The 15,370-nt window shown below is 39.2% G+C and overlaps 1 long non-coding RNA gene and 1 pseudogene across 1 annotated transcript in view; both read left to right on the top strand.

Moving 5' to 3' along the window:
- The window catches only part of LOC148735043 (uncharacterized), a 94,792-nt gene extending 89,678 nt beyond the window's left edge, over positions 1–5,114 (top strand). The window contains exon 3 of the long non-coding RNA XR_015998658.1: positions 4,522–5,114. This is a non-coding gene — a long non-coding RNA (uncharacterized LOC148735043). The remainder of the gene's footprint in view (positions 1–4,521) is intronic.
- Positions 5,115–11,232: 6,118 nt separating this feature from the next.
- LOC148735042 (uncharacterized) lies at positions 11,233–13,131 on the top strand (annotated as a pseudogene).
- The last annotated feature ends 2,239 nt before the right edge of the window (positions 13,132–15,370 follow it).

Genomic DNA, 15,370 nt, shown 5'->3' with positions numbered 1-15,370 from the left:
CAGCAGTATGCAAGCCTGGGTAATAGCTAAGATTTCCAGAATATGGTGTGCTACAAAGGCTGGCATTGGGTCTGTGGTTGAGCAGAAGTTGAAACAATCTGAGCTCATGCTCTCGGGTTTTTTCCATTTCTTCTTTCATGACTGACATCAGTTCTTTGTTGGGGTCGTTTTGAACAGCCTCTCCTGCAAGGGTCAATACCTCTGTTGTTGCTGAATCCAGTCTCTCTTTAGACGACTGCCTTCTTTTTGTTTTTATTGGAACAAATAGTTCTTTTTCCTTGACACTGTCATCCGAGATTTCCACAGACAAATCACTAGGTGAACTTGAAGCTGAGGGCTCTAGTGCCAAATTGGGCTGGCAAGATTCCCTTGTCTTCACCACTTCAAAGAGAGTAGTGAACCACTTTCCTAATCCTTGATCTTTTTTAAATCGTTGGATTCCAGATGCAATTTTTTGTGTCAGGGCTGCCTGCTTACACAAAGAAACACATTTTTTGAACTTGCTTCGCAATATTGATTCACAGAGAAATGGAAGTCTTCACCTCTGACAGAAGCTCTGGCTTTAACTTCTTTCAAAATGTCTCCTTACAGCTCTCCATTTCTCTGATTCTTTGTATTTGTGAAAATAAGTTTCTTTTTATATTAGCTGATACTCACAGTGAGATCATCAAGTGCCCGTGGACACCACTTGGCTTTTCGACCAGGTTTCTTTTGCTTTTGTCCATTGCCTCTTCATGAAAAGTTTGAGAGATTTATCCGAGTCTTCATCTTCTTCATCCACTCCTACCTCGTCATCATTATTGTCTGCTGTAGCCAGTCTATTCCTGCCATCCATTCTATTCCTGCCATCCACCAAAATAAATAAGCATGACGATAAGTACGTATGATGCACGATCCTCGCAGTAGAGAGCGCTATTTATGCAATAGCGAAAATCAGACTTGAAAAAAATCAGGCCTGTACGGGATTCGAACCACTGACCTCTGCGATACTAGTGCAGCGCTCTATCAATTATATATTCATTGTATCTGATTTATCATCACGGGTTTATTACAAATCAACTTAACGGCCTGCTCCCAGTTGGCTTGTTAGCTCTCTTTCAACAATTTCTCTCCTTTCCAGTACTGCATCTTTTCCAGCTTTGGTTCAATAAAATTATAGAAGCTTGTGAGTGCTCCATAGTTTGGGAATCCTGTATAAAATAGAACCGTAGACTCATCATCTTTAATTTTGTCAATTGAAAACTGGCATGCCAATAAAATATCCCTCTCATTTTCAACTTCACTTAGCTTTTTTTCAAGTCAGCTCATTGTACTTGCAGCAGCTCCATTTCCCGTTGTAGCTTAAGGACATCTGATTCTTCTAAGGCTGGTGAAGATGAAGCAGCACTGACAGTTGACACAGGTGCTTCAACTTCTTGGTGAAATAATTCCTACTCAACTTCAAATGACTTTTCTTGAGTTGTCACAGTTGCTACTTGGACCCTTTTAGCGGGCATTTTCCATGTTTTTTTCGGTACTGACTAGTTAAATCGAGATGGTTTTGCCCCTATACACCCTATGCAGAACGAAAAGAGACTGGGAGCGTTTAACTTGAAAACGAGGCTAGTTGGGCCAAGTAAATAAAAATGGCCGCCTAATGTGAAGAGCGCCAGTTTTTGAAAATGCCGCAAAACTGTTGCGTGCCAAACTGTACCAAAAAGAAGTACAGAACCGAAAGTGGAGAGCAAATTTCTTACTTTAAATTTCCGGACGACACTATCCCCAAAAAGCGTTGGCTCCATGCCATTCGTCGAGACGAAGGAAAAGAGTTTAGAGTCAGCGAAAACACGAAGATCTGTTCTCGTCATTTTAAGCCCGAGGTCTTGGTTAAACCAAATGTGGAGTGTCCGTGCCTTTTTATGTAACATTCAGGACCCTCTCATTTCCGCTTAACACTGAGTTTGACAGAGCTCTGAGGTACACTACAGAATTTCAGTCAATTTAATAAATGTAAACTTGATGATATCTCTCAGGTTAACTATTTTCTAAACCAACTAAAACTAAGGATGTGATTCGCTTGCTTTCAGTCCCAAACACTTTAAGATGTAAGTTTTACATGTAGTTCCAAAGATCTTAAAATCAAATAATAAAGAGGTACTAAACTTACAAAAGCTTTATCCTCAAAGCTATCTTATTATGCAGACCATATTGGTTTAAACATATCCAGTTAGGTATGAGACACAGTTCTCTTTACACATGACAAGATTAGATTGTGGTAGTTAACCCTTCTAATGGTTACTGAACTCTATAGAGGCTGGTGCTATAAAATGTTCAAAATAGCTGTTTTTTAGGTCTTCATTCAATACTTCCCAGAATTGAGGATCAATTATGATCCTCTCTATACTTATGCCTTTGTTAGTATAGATAACAAAGTCACACCAACTTGCTCCTGTAATACCTAGTTGACTCTGTATCTGGAAGTAGTACTGATGCCCCCTTTTCAACCTTGGCTTTCTATTTACATTTTCTGCGAAGAAACTGTCATATGCACATGCTTCTAAGGGACTAACATGAAATTTTGTGTAAGGACATTTAACCTCTACCAACCCAAAAGGCTTGCTACAGCCTCGGTCAATGACCTTGCCATCTGGTGATGCTGCTAAAAAGGGAGGGGCAATACTGACTACAAGACCACTTTTGAACACTGAAACTGGATTCCTTGTTGAAAACATATATTTTTTCATACTCCTTTAAGGCTACAGGCTCGTAGGTTTTCCCATGTGCAGTTTGTTTGGCAGTAAATGGTTGGGGATGAGGCAAATTGTTTACTAGAGTGTCATGATTCCTTTGCCTTTTTACAATTGTGTGGAAATTAGATGCTGTATACCGAAATTTTCTTTCTGCCGGTCATTCTTCTGATGCTACTTGTTCAATTGTTTTCTTGTTGATGGTATTCAGCTTTACCTCATCAACAATCAAATGTCCCAGGAGTGCTTCCTGGCTGCTTCTTAAATCATCTGGCTTTTCATATGGCTCAGATTGTTGCAAAGGAAATGGAGGATATACAGAAATAGCATTTTGTTCATTATGACAGTCCACTGTTGGCATTGAGTCAGTATTACAGAAAACTTGAAAATTACACTCTGTAAACTGTAACTGGTAACTTGCATAGGAGCCACTTGGACATTTTCCAAATTTTGTTTCCTGTAAGTTGGTACAACCAGTAGGCATAATTTGAGACAGGGCAAACTTAGGGTCGATCTTTTGAAGTTTGTCTTTTAACAAAGCCTCATCAGATGCCTGTGTACCCAAATTTTTCTTAGCTTCATACAACAAGCACCTTACTCCACTATCAGGGTTATATTCTGCGTCTAAATTTACCTTTTTTACCTCAAGTTCCATGACAGGTTGGGGCTTGATTTTATCCCCTCTTACAGGCCTGTGCCATAGTTGTAAACTTGAAGTGCATGCCTTAGCTTGTGTCATATCAGAGTCAATTTCCAAGTCCTTGATATCTTGACGACAATACAAGCTGAACTTACAGAGTTTCATCATAAGAGCCAGCACATGATTGCAAAAACCAACAGTTCCTGCTACACATGTACATGAGGCATATTTAACAGCTCCAGTTACTAAACCAAGTGAAACTTGTAATTTATGGGGTGGCTCAATTTTTTTGAAACTATGGTAACACAAGCATTTAAAAAAGAAATAATGGTCGTCACTTGCGCAAGTTAAGTCCTTCAGATATTTATCAACAAGAAATGTTTTTGCTTTTTTCATGCTTGTTGGAACCGCATGGTTCTGTTTATTTTTGTCCAAGTTTTTTCCAGATTTAGAAATATGTAAATCCATCTCTGCCCATGGGTTGCCAATGGCATGCGTTGCAAATTTGTAGACCATCCAGCTGATGGAAATTTAACAGTTCTTTCCTCAGGCATCGCATCACTTTGAGCGAGTTGTTCTTGTCTCTCCTTCCGACGCGTGTATAACAGATTTTTATCGGGATCCACAACATCTTTATCACGACCAGACGCAACATATTCAAGAAATCTTTAAAATGAAAAGTTGAGAACTATTAATCATTTCATCAACATTTCATTTAGAAAAGTAATTCCTAAAATCCTTTGATCTTCTTGTACGATATTAAAATCTGTTTAATTCTACGAAGTATCACGCACGACAGACAAATGCTGTACTTGCCTTTTCGCCAATTGTGCCTTTGTTTTTAACCCCCTTTGCTGGATCGCCACGACATTTTAACCAAAAACGAAGTTCATCTGATTTTAGAGCAGTCGGATTTCTTCCTTGAAGCGATGCTCCTGGGATATCTTCCTCCGTAAGAATCTGAGAAAGACGGCTACTTACAGAGTCATGTGCGGCCATATTTTTAACACGAGCTAACAAGGCCCAACTAACCTCGTTTTCACTTTTATCGCTCCCAGTCTCTTCTCGTTATGCATAGGGTGTATATATAATAATAAAACTCATCATTTTATAAACTTATAATTTTACATTATAATTTTATAATTTTACATTTAGTTTACAGATATCGTATAAGACCCCAGTGCAAAAAGAAGTTGATGCAGCTGCTTTTCCGATTGTAGCGCCATTTTGTCCGACTCCGGCGAATGAAGAAGCTCCGAGAATGAGGAAATTTCGTGCCTAAATACACTCTGCTGACTAGCTGTTGCTCACTGGCTCAGAATAAACTAATCGATAATCTCGCATGGTGATTTCCTTTTCACACGCAACAATTCCTTATCTTCAACAGTTAATTTTTGTTTGCCTAGTCAGTCCAGGGCTCGACGCTAACTTTTCAACTTACTAGCCAAGCGGCCAGTGACATCTTAGATGTTACGACAATGTCAGTTTGTTTACTAGCCAAACTGACTAGTGGAAATCGAAAACTACTGGCCAAAACTGAATTTCTACTAGTCTGTGGCTAGTGAGCTACCGTTAGTGTTGAGCCCTGTCAGTCTTTTTCTCGATTAATGTTTTTTTCATTCTGGATGGGTAATTAAAAATCTTGCATGACAGTTTTCATTCTCGAACAGTGATTTTTATATCTCATGAAGTGATTCCTTTATTTCACTTGCCAGTCAATGAAAATCGGTTGGTAACTTGAAACTCAACCCACTTTTGTCATGTTTGGCTTGCCATATGTAGGGCATATATAATAATAATTATAATAATTTAATATTTATATTGCTCAAATTAACATTTGGATGTGATCAAATGCGCATCACAACACTTTTCGGGGGACTTTGGCCGAACTGCATCAGCAGTTGACAATCCTTCGAAGGAAACTTATTTGAACATGCCCCCTCCCCCCCCCCCCCAATCCCAGTAAACAGGCCAGACCACATTACAGTAATCTCGTGAGTGGGTTCTTTAACGTCCCCTGCCTAACCAAATTAACTAAATAATAGATGCAGGAGACGGGACTTACAGAAAGGTAGCACATTCTCCTCACTTCTTGTAAGACCTTGAGTGTTGGTCCGGCCTGGCCTTGAACCCTCGACCTTCCACACAACATAATTTGGATATGTCAACAAAGTTGAAATGGTAAATTGGCCACCGTAAAGATTACAAAAGCTAACGTTTTATGCGTTAGCCCTTCGTCGGAGCGAAGGGCTAACGAAGGGCTTCGCGCCGACGAAGGGCTAACGCTCGAAACGTCAGCTTTTGTAATCGTTACGGTGGCCAATTTACCATTTCAACTGTGTTGATATATCCAAATTATTTCGTTACCCCCACCGACGCAGCCCCAAACAGTTTCTTTAGAAACTATCAGCCTTCTCCCACTCAGTAATCTGGCGTTCTAACCAATTGAGCTAATCGGGAGGCGGGTAAGATTGGTGGGTGCAGTTTCCCAGATCTTTGAACCAGAGAATTTGAATGATTATTTTCCCGTGTTAGTGGATACTCTTGATCTAAAAAAATTGAAATTACCAGCAAATCTTGTATTATATTATGTTTTTTCGCATGCTGGAGTCAGGACATCAAGGAAGACATCTGGAATGCTATCAGTTCTATTCTTAATCTTCTGTGCAAGGCAGCATATTCTGAGTTTATGTATACCAGAAAATAAGAAAGTAGTAATAGAAAATAGTAATGATAAAAAAACATTAATGTAAATGCAAGTTAATAAAAATATATACAAAAATCACAGAAATGTCATTAAAAAAGTATAGAATGTCCATTCAGTAAATATTCAATTGATTCCTTAATTTTAGTCTTACTTGTTGATATTTGGACTATCATGGCAATAGATTATGTTAATTGGAAGATCGTTTCAAAACTTGATAACCCTAACAAAGAAGGAATATTGATAACAGTTTAATTTTGTGAGTTTGGTTTGTTTCGTATATTGATGGTTGGGTCTTGTCTTAGTGCTCCTGCACAGTTCAAAGTAGTCACTGAGATTTGGACCATTCAGATTTAATACAATCTTATGAGCACTCCACCAGGAATAGAATCAAAAAAAGATCATTATATAAAAACCTGGGTAGGAAATGGAAATGCTATATTCTAACACCTTAAATGAGTAGAAAAGTTATAAAGATTTCCATTAACCTACCCTGCGAGCAGAGCCTTTTCTTCTTTTCTTCTTCTTTTTAACCCTCCAAGGGAAAAGGTTCTGCCGACATCCTATTGTTGCTTTGAAATGCCGAAAGCCAAAAACTCCGGACTGCTTAAGCCGGTTTTTCCTCCAGTCAAACCGGTTTTGGTGCGCACGCCTTTGTTTTTCCTGTACACAGATGACCAAATCTGTGTCCACAATAGTTCAAGGGGGCCTGGAAAAGGATCATTTTCTAGGCAACCGCCGCGCATGTTCAAACGAGCAACAACAGGATGTCGGCAGAGCCTTTTTCCCTTTTCGATTAGAGGACGGGTTAAAAAGGCTGTGCTCGCAGGGTACCATTAACCTAAAAGAATAACACCCTCTGGAGAGTGGCCATGTCAGATCTTCTGCAAATGCACTAACTTTGTCAGTGGCACTGAGGTAGTCAATAGGGGTTGCATAATGGGAGATTGGAGACTGTGCTTGCCAACAAAGTCCAGGTTTCAACTCACGAGCGCCGTCAAATTTATTAACATTACCGTTGATCATAGTTGCTATAAAAAACGAATAATTACAAGTTATTACAAAATATAAGTAGAAGGAATAGAAAAACGCAAAACAACAGAGGAAATGCAATCACAAAAGGAAAGGCACTTATAAACGTTGTATGACATGTGAACGCGAAGGACAGAAAATCTTAGAGATGAATGCAGTGAAAGAGATGACCTTAAACTTAACGGACTCTGATACTCCAATGTTCATTTTCACCAAGAAACTTATACAGGTGCAATTAAACAAAGCAAAATTATGCGAAAAAAAGGAAGAAATTGCAAAGCGGGAATACAGCGGTAACAGGAAATATTGTCTTTTCTCTGACAACCTAAAAAGTGTAAAAATGACAGTTTCTAGCAAATGAATTTTGCAATTACGAAGATCTGACAGGAACTTACCTGACTTTTCAAATTTAATATAAAACATACTGTAAACACGGGTTATAAGAGGCACTAGTAGATAAGCAGCAACCCAAGTTTGGCAAAAAAAATTTTGGAAAAAAGTTTTTGAAAAGAGATCAAAAGAAATCACAAGTGGAGTCTTGAGAAAGGTCTTTTACACTGGTGGCATCAATGAATGTACATCCCCGTAAACTCACTTGCAACAAAAACTGAGAATGATTTGAATCCTTATCTATATTTGTAGCTCTACCAGTAATAGTATGAACATCATATCTACTGACTTAGACTTGTGTTAATTTGATCTTCCTCTGGTATTGTTGAAGCACTATTTTGTTCATTCCTGTCAGAATTTACATTAAACAAGAGGAAATCTTTAGTTTATTAGTTGGGTTGTTTCTAGCTTGGTGCGTCAGATATTTGATGAGGAGAAGGGGTACTTGATACAAGTAACTTTTTCCATCTATTGCAAATTTCTTGAGAGTGTGGTATGTTTCTGCCTTGTGGTGGAGTGCTGTTGATGTGTTAGCTAAAGGGAGACACTGTAAACAGATTTGCAGTGGAATGGAGATTCCCTGTCGGTTGAATGGGTCTTGTGGAAAAAGGTTTAATGCCACTTACAGCAGAAAAATAATCTTATGGTTATGAGCAACAATGGCTCCTTAGGAGCCTCCAAACTTGCAAAACCAATGATCAAAGTGGCTGGCCCCAAACACAAGTGGTTTCCTGAAACATGGTTTTAAAAAGACAGTTGTGAAACACACTAGAAATCTATTCATGATATGCAGAATGCTCTTCAGTGATCCTAAGCACCTGTAACTCGAAATCAAAGTTGTCGAAAATCAAATTTCCTCCCTTGTCCACAATCTCAATGACAGTTCTGAGTGGCCTTTACTCATTGGAGGAGAACTTATGTCAGATGGTGCTTCGATTGGTGCTTGATGGTTTTCTAGAGGGGTGTTGTATCATTCTGTACAATCTTCTTGGTAGAGGCAGCAGAGGCTTCTCCAAATTCATGTTGCAGTTTCTAATAGTAGGAATACCATGTAGATCAATGAAAAAGTGAACTACTTTTTCAAAGAATCAAATGCTAATTAGATACATACATACATACAAACGTTTATTGTTTAACTCCCAACTTGAGCTTTTCGGTTACAATGTAATTAAAAATTACTTTAAAAATTAAGTTCACTCAATACAAATTTAAATGCTCTCCGCTCAATAGCTTCTGCGCTAAACGACGCCTGAAGCTATGTACACTGTCCGCAGCTTTCAAGTCATTAGAAATACAGTTCCAAAGTTTGCATCCACGATATGTTAATGAACGTTGTCCATATGAAAGACGACAACAAGGGATGTGTAAAAGATTGCGTGATTGCGTAGTCCTAGTGTGAATATGAGAACGAGGTACAAATATATTGGCCAGATATTTTGGAAGTAAATCATGAAGACATTTAAATACCATTACAGCATCGTTAAGAAGGAGTCTATCCTTAACAGTAAGCCAGTTAAGAAATCTTATGCCTTTTGGGATGCGGTCATATTTCCTAAGACCTAACACGATACGCGCAGCAAAATTCTGTACTAGTTGGAGTTTCTTTACGTTGCCTTGAGAAGTGTTAGCCCATACAGTTGAACGATAGAATAGTTTGCTAAAAACGAAAGCGTTCATCAACAATATGAGAGACTTTCTGTCCAGAAGGTGTTTTATCCTGCTAATCTGTACTAATTTAAATAGACAATTAGAGGTAGTTTTTGCAACATGATCGTTGTAAGTTAAGGACTGATCGATGAAGACACCAAGGTCCTTTGCCACAGGAACTGGTGTTATATCCTTTCCAAAAAGGGAGATAGTCGCTGGAGACAATTTACGCAGTAACTGCGGCACTCCCACAAGTAAGACTCTGGTTTTCTCCGGATAAATTAGTAGAGAATTTTGGCAGCACCATCACCAGATTTCTCTTAGGTCTTCATTCAAAAGGCGGAATGCGCAGCTTATGTCTGCTGAGTGAAAAGAAAGGTATAGTTTACTGTCGTCAACGTAACATGCAGACTTACAATGGGCTGGAACAGCCAGGAGATCATTTACGTAGATGGAAATTAGCACAGGTCCCAATATAGAACCTTGTGGAACTCCATATTTTAGAGGGAGAGAGGCTGAAACAGTTTCCATAATCCGTACTCTTTGGTAACGACCAGACAGGTAACTGTGAAACCACTCTAGGCTAGATGAAGTGATACCTATTTGTTGTAGTCTCTAAAGCAAAATATCGTGTCGGATACTGTCAAATGCCTTAGATATATTCAAGAGTACAAGAGCAGAGACTTCGCTCTTATCGATGGACATAAGAAAATCATCCGTTACAGGTAGGAGAGCAGTTTCTGTAGAATGAAATTGACGAATACCGCTCTAGTGCTCAAATAACTTCTTACTGGTGGTTATATAGTCCACGAACTGACAATGAGCTAGCTTCTCAGACACCTTGGATAGTGTGATTATGGACGCTGTTTCAGCCTCTCTCCCTCTAAAATATGGTTCCACAAGGTTCTATATTGGGACCTGTGCTAATTGGATAGGCAATAATGAGATAGGCTGGTTGCTACGTGGATCTTCAAAACAACCTGAGTTTAACAAAGGAACGACCTCGGCCATTTTTTATGCTTTCGGAAATGTAGAGGTACTAAATTAATTATTCATAATGGTTGTAATAACTGATGATATGGCCGGCAAACTGTCCTTAAGGTGGCTCAATAGGGTTTTTGGCCGGGCGAAGAATGGGTACGAAAATGGCGCGAGCTTTTAAATGGCATCAAATATGTAGACAAACATGGCGGCTTCACGCGAGTGCATAGCTTTTGTCACATAATTGCGAAGTTTACTTGACGAGAGTGAAACGGCATCGATACTTTCCAGTAATGAGCACAATATTCACAGTGAAAGACCAGAAGTTTACACAACGCCTACACAACATCCGTAATGCGTCAGGTCGCTTTCGGAAAGTGGAAGCGATCGAAACCAGAAAAGAAACAAAAATAAAAAGGTTACACGAAGGGTTCAAAACGTGGAATGCCAAGAGGAAGCTCCAGTATGATCTAAGGAAAACGAACCCCCAGCAAAACGAATGACACGAGCACGTGAAGTCAGTACATTTTTCTTTATTCGGAAGTCTTAATTTTTGGTAAGATTTTCCTGCCAAGCTTGTCCTAATTATCGGCCTACCTGTTCTGTTGACTCCAACCCTGATTCCCATCAGCAGAATAAAGCTAGGAGGAAGGCGAACCTGCCACAAGGATCCAGACTGGTGGACTTAGAAACCCTTACAGATGGTCTGAAGGAATGCTCATTTTGTCATTGCGGTAAATTCTCACTATTTTTAACTGAACTATAGCATTTTTTACACCATTATCATATAAAACAACATAACAAATATTGTGGATGGATTCTTTTTTTCCCTGTTAGTTTACAGTGTATTTTACAACATTTCTAGGCCCTTTGTCTCTTGGCAATGCTATTGAAGAACAGCACAGTGGCTTGGCAAGCACGTTTACTGTTATGTGCAGCCAATGCAATGAAAGAGCACAGATCTGGTGCACACGGTCCATTGACCTTTGATGTGAACACGAGAACTGCTCTTGGCTGTTTACACACAGGAGTGGGTAACACCCATTTAAACAATTTATTTTCAATCCTCAGTGTGCCTGCACTGAACTCATCAACTTTTAAAAATCGGGAAAGGGAAGCTGGAAAGGCAATAAAGCTAGTAGCAAAGAACAGTTGCCAGCAATTCCTAAACCTTGAACGAGAGAAGGCAATTGAAAATGGTAACAAGCCTGACCAGAACAATTTGGTACCTATTGCCTGTTCTTACGACATGGGGTGGCAAAAACGGGGGCGAGGTTTCAACTCTAAGACCGGACATGCTGCAGTCATGGGCCTTTCAACTGGTAAGGTCCTTGACAACACAACAAAAAATAAATTGTGCCGCTCCTGTGATGAAGCTAAAAAGGCAGGAAAACAAACAAATGACCACGACTGTAGAAAAAATCATTCAGGCTCTTCAAAGTCAATGGAGCCTTAAGCTGCAGTTGAACTTTTCAATAAGGTAACTAAATCAAATGTCAAATTTTCAGTTTACACCGGGGATGATGATTCAATGACTGAATCTCACCTAAAGCAAAAGGTAGCCTATGGTGTGGAAAAATGGAGTGATACCGTTCAAATAAAAAGATCCCTTACAACGCGCCTATACAACTTGAGCCAACGAAGTAAGTTCCCCAACAGTTCAGTGTTGTCACAGAAAGTCATAAATTACCTTGTCAAATCCTTAACATACTGTATTGCACAAAATAAGGGGGATGCTACAAACATAAAATCTGCAATTCAAAGGATTGTGCCTCATGCATTTGGTGACCATACTGGTTGTAGAGAAACATGGTGTCGATACAAGAAAGACCCTTCTCATTATTGTCACAGAGGTCCCTCCCTATGGCAAAGACCTCCAAGGAGATAGCCTTCAATCAGCCCTGAAATCTCTCTTTGATGAATATAGCACAGACATTGTTATAAACAAACTTGCACCTGCAGCAAATTCTTAACGTAATGAGTCTCTGAACAGTGTGGTGGGCTCGAAGAACCCCAAAATTCGCTTTTACGGGGGAAATGAAAGCAATTATTATCGAGTGTCCTGCAGTGTCTCTCAAGTAAATTTAGGTTACAGGTACGTTCCTCAAACTCTAGCGTCACTTAACATAGAGCCAGGTCTTTTCTGTGTAGACCATAATACGAAAATGGACAAGAAAAGTTCGAAGGACAAACAAAGGAAATCAACAGTTGCATTCAAGCGACGTCGATCACAATTACACAAACACCAGATTTCAGAAACCTCGAAAAACGAGGGCAAAGAAGGTACCATGTATGAAAGTGGCATTGGCCTGAACCTAAACTCTTCTGCGACAGCATTGGAGTTCAACAATTCTGAACTCTCAATCACTGATCTTTATGGTATAACCGCTGCTATCACGAAACAACAAGAACAGTACCAAAATGCAGTTCCGAAATACACTTCGAGACCCACAGTTCAAAAGGAAAAATTTGATGACAGTAAATTTTATCACTTTGTTTTAACTGACATCGAGACAAATTCAACGGGAAAATCAGCAGAACTATGTCAGCTCGCTGCCGTGGATAGGTCAGGTAAACAATTCTCATGCTATATTCTACCAACCAGAGACATAGATTCTCACGTGTAAAAGGTCAACAAACTTACAGTTAAAACTGTCAATGGAATCCGCCGACTTTTCAAAGATAATCGACTAGTAGAAGCCTTTGAGTTATCGCAAGTACATATGCAGTTCTGAATTTTTTTGAGGGCCAGCATAGATTCAGCTTCAACACGGTCCACAAAGCCCGTTTGCACAATCTTGGCTGGACACAATGCCGCCACATTTGATAATCCAATACTTCTTCGAAATGGTGGCGAAAATTTTATCGCGGAGCTCAGTTCCATCGGTTCCATCCGGTTTGCAGACATTCTGACACTGATGAAATCACTCATCAAAAGCAAGCACTCTTCCCTCCAAAACGCAGAGGGTAAATTTCCAAAGCCTGGGCAGAGTTCTGTTTACGAACATTAATTTCAATAATAATAATAATAATAATAATAATAATAATTTTATTTATATAGCGCTAAAATCCAATAATTGTCCAAAGCGCTACTTAATTACAATATAAAATATAAAAATATATAATATAAAATATCTACAATATACAATATAATTCAAATATAGCCTAAGTTATCTATTATATAAATCAAAAACATCTCAAAACAAAAAGAATCTCATAACCTATATGCTAACTTGAATAAAAAAGTTTTAAGGGATTGCTTAAAAGTTGCCACTGAAGCACATTTCCTAATCTCTAGAGGTAAATCGTTCCACAATTTAGGTCCTGCAATAGAGAAAGCTCTGTCTCCATATGTTTTCAATCTGCTTCTTGGAACCACTAAATATTCTTTACATGAAGAACGCAATGACCTAGAGTATGTTTTAAAATTCAAAAGGTCAGAAATATAGGAAGGTGCAAGGCCATGAAGGGCCTTGTATACCAATAAAAGGACTTTAAAAGTTATTCTAAACTCAACTGGTAACCAATGAATATTAATTAAAATAGGAGATATATGAACATGCCTCGGTGTCAATGTGACAACACGAGCTGCAGCATTCTGAACTGCCTGTAGTCTAGCTAACAGATACTTAGGAAGGCCATGTAATAGGGAATTACAGTGATCAATTTTCGAACTAATAAATGCATGGACTAAGATTTCACATGTATCTTGGCTTAAGTACTTGCGGATTTTAGCAATATTTCTCAAATGATAGAATGATGATTTACAAATGTTCTTAATGTGCTCCTCAAAACTAAATATGCTATCAAACTGAACCCCTAAATTACGAACAGAGTCACGAGGTGCAATGCACTCAGAACCAACAGTAATGTGACCGATGTCAGGCATGGGATGGTATCTGGAACTGATGACTACAAGGTCCGTTTTGTCCTGGTTTAGTTTAAGATAGTTTCTTATCATCCATTCATCAATGTCCCTCACACAGCATTCCACTCTCAACTTCACTTGTTGGATGTCATTCAAGCTGGTAGATTTAAAGGTAATATATAATTGGGTGTCGTCAGCATATAGATGGTATGATAGTCCATGATCATTTATTATGTCCGCAATAGGTGATGTGTATAACAAATACAACAAAGGGCCTAGAACTGATCCCTGAGGGACACCACACTTCAATGCACGTTGTGAAGAATGACTATTCCCAACTTTAACAAACAGCTTACGTGAAGACAGGTATGATTTCAGCCACTTAAGCACAGTTCCTTGAAAACCAAAACAAGTAGACAGCCTTGTCACTAGAAGAGTATGGTCCACCGAATCAAACGCCGCCGACAGATCCAAAAGTACCAGTATGACCGACTCATTACGATCTAAAGCACAAAGAATGTCATTTTGAACCCTCAGTAGAGCCGTTTCAGTGGAGTGAAATGACTTGTATGCGGATTGAAACGTTTCCGAAAGACCATTAGATGTAATATAGTCTGTAAGCTGGACACATACCGCTTTTTCCACAAGCTTAGACACAAACTTCAAATTAGAAATAGGTCGAAAACTTTCATATTCAGTGAAATCAGCATTATGTTTCTTTAAAGTCGGTGTCATAGCTGCAATCTTCAAGACATCAGGCATAACTCCAGTAGATAAAGATGTATTCACTATGTTAGTCAACACAGGAGTTAGTAAATTGAAACATTCCTTCATTACCACTGCAGGCAGAGGATCAAGTACACAGGATTTATTAATAGATCTCAATGCAAGTCCCTTGATGTCTTCGTAACTTCAAACCACCTTTGATGCCCACGACCTTCAAACCACCTTTGATGCCCACGACCTTCAAACCACCTTTGATGCCCACGACGCCCTAGAGGACTTGATCGCTCTTCGAAGAATCTTGCTTTCGTCTAGGTTGGCTTTGTCTGATGAAATGCTGGTGCATGGACAGAAGTTCTGTAATCTCTGTCAAGGACGCCGCCGAAGACCTGAAATATCTTGACAACCGTCATCAGACTCCTGTCTTTTCGAGGAAAGCTGTACAACCCAGGTCATGCGGATAGCCCAATAAAGCAAAGCATTGCCGAAAAAATTGCTGGCAGTGGCCTAAGATATGAGGATTTAAATAATTTGTACCAACGATTTTGACGGAAAGGTCTTGTGTGTATTTTGACGAGACCACCATTGTCCGGTCGCTCATCGCTTCCAAGGGTCACAAACACGACGAGAATAGTCTCGCGCAATTTTGAAACACTTCG

This window comes from Stylophora pistillata, chromosome 3 (genome assembly GCF_964205215.1).
Source record: "Stylophora pistillata chromosome 3, jaStyPist1.2, whole genome shotgun sequence".
Lineage (NCBI taxonomy): Eukaryota > Metazoa > Cnidaria > Anthozoa > Scleractinia > Pocilloporidae > Stylophora > Stylophora pistillata.
This window is presented reverse-complemented; position numbering and strand designations above follow the sequence as displayed.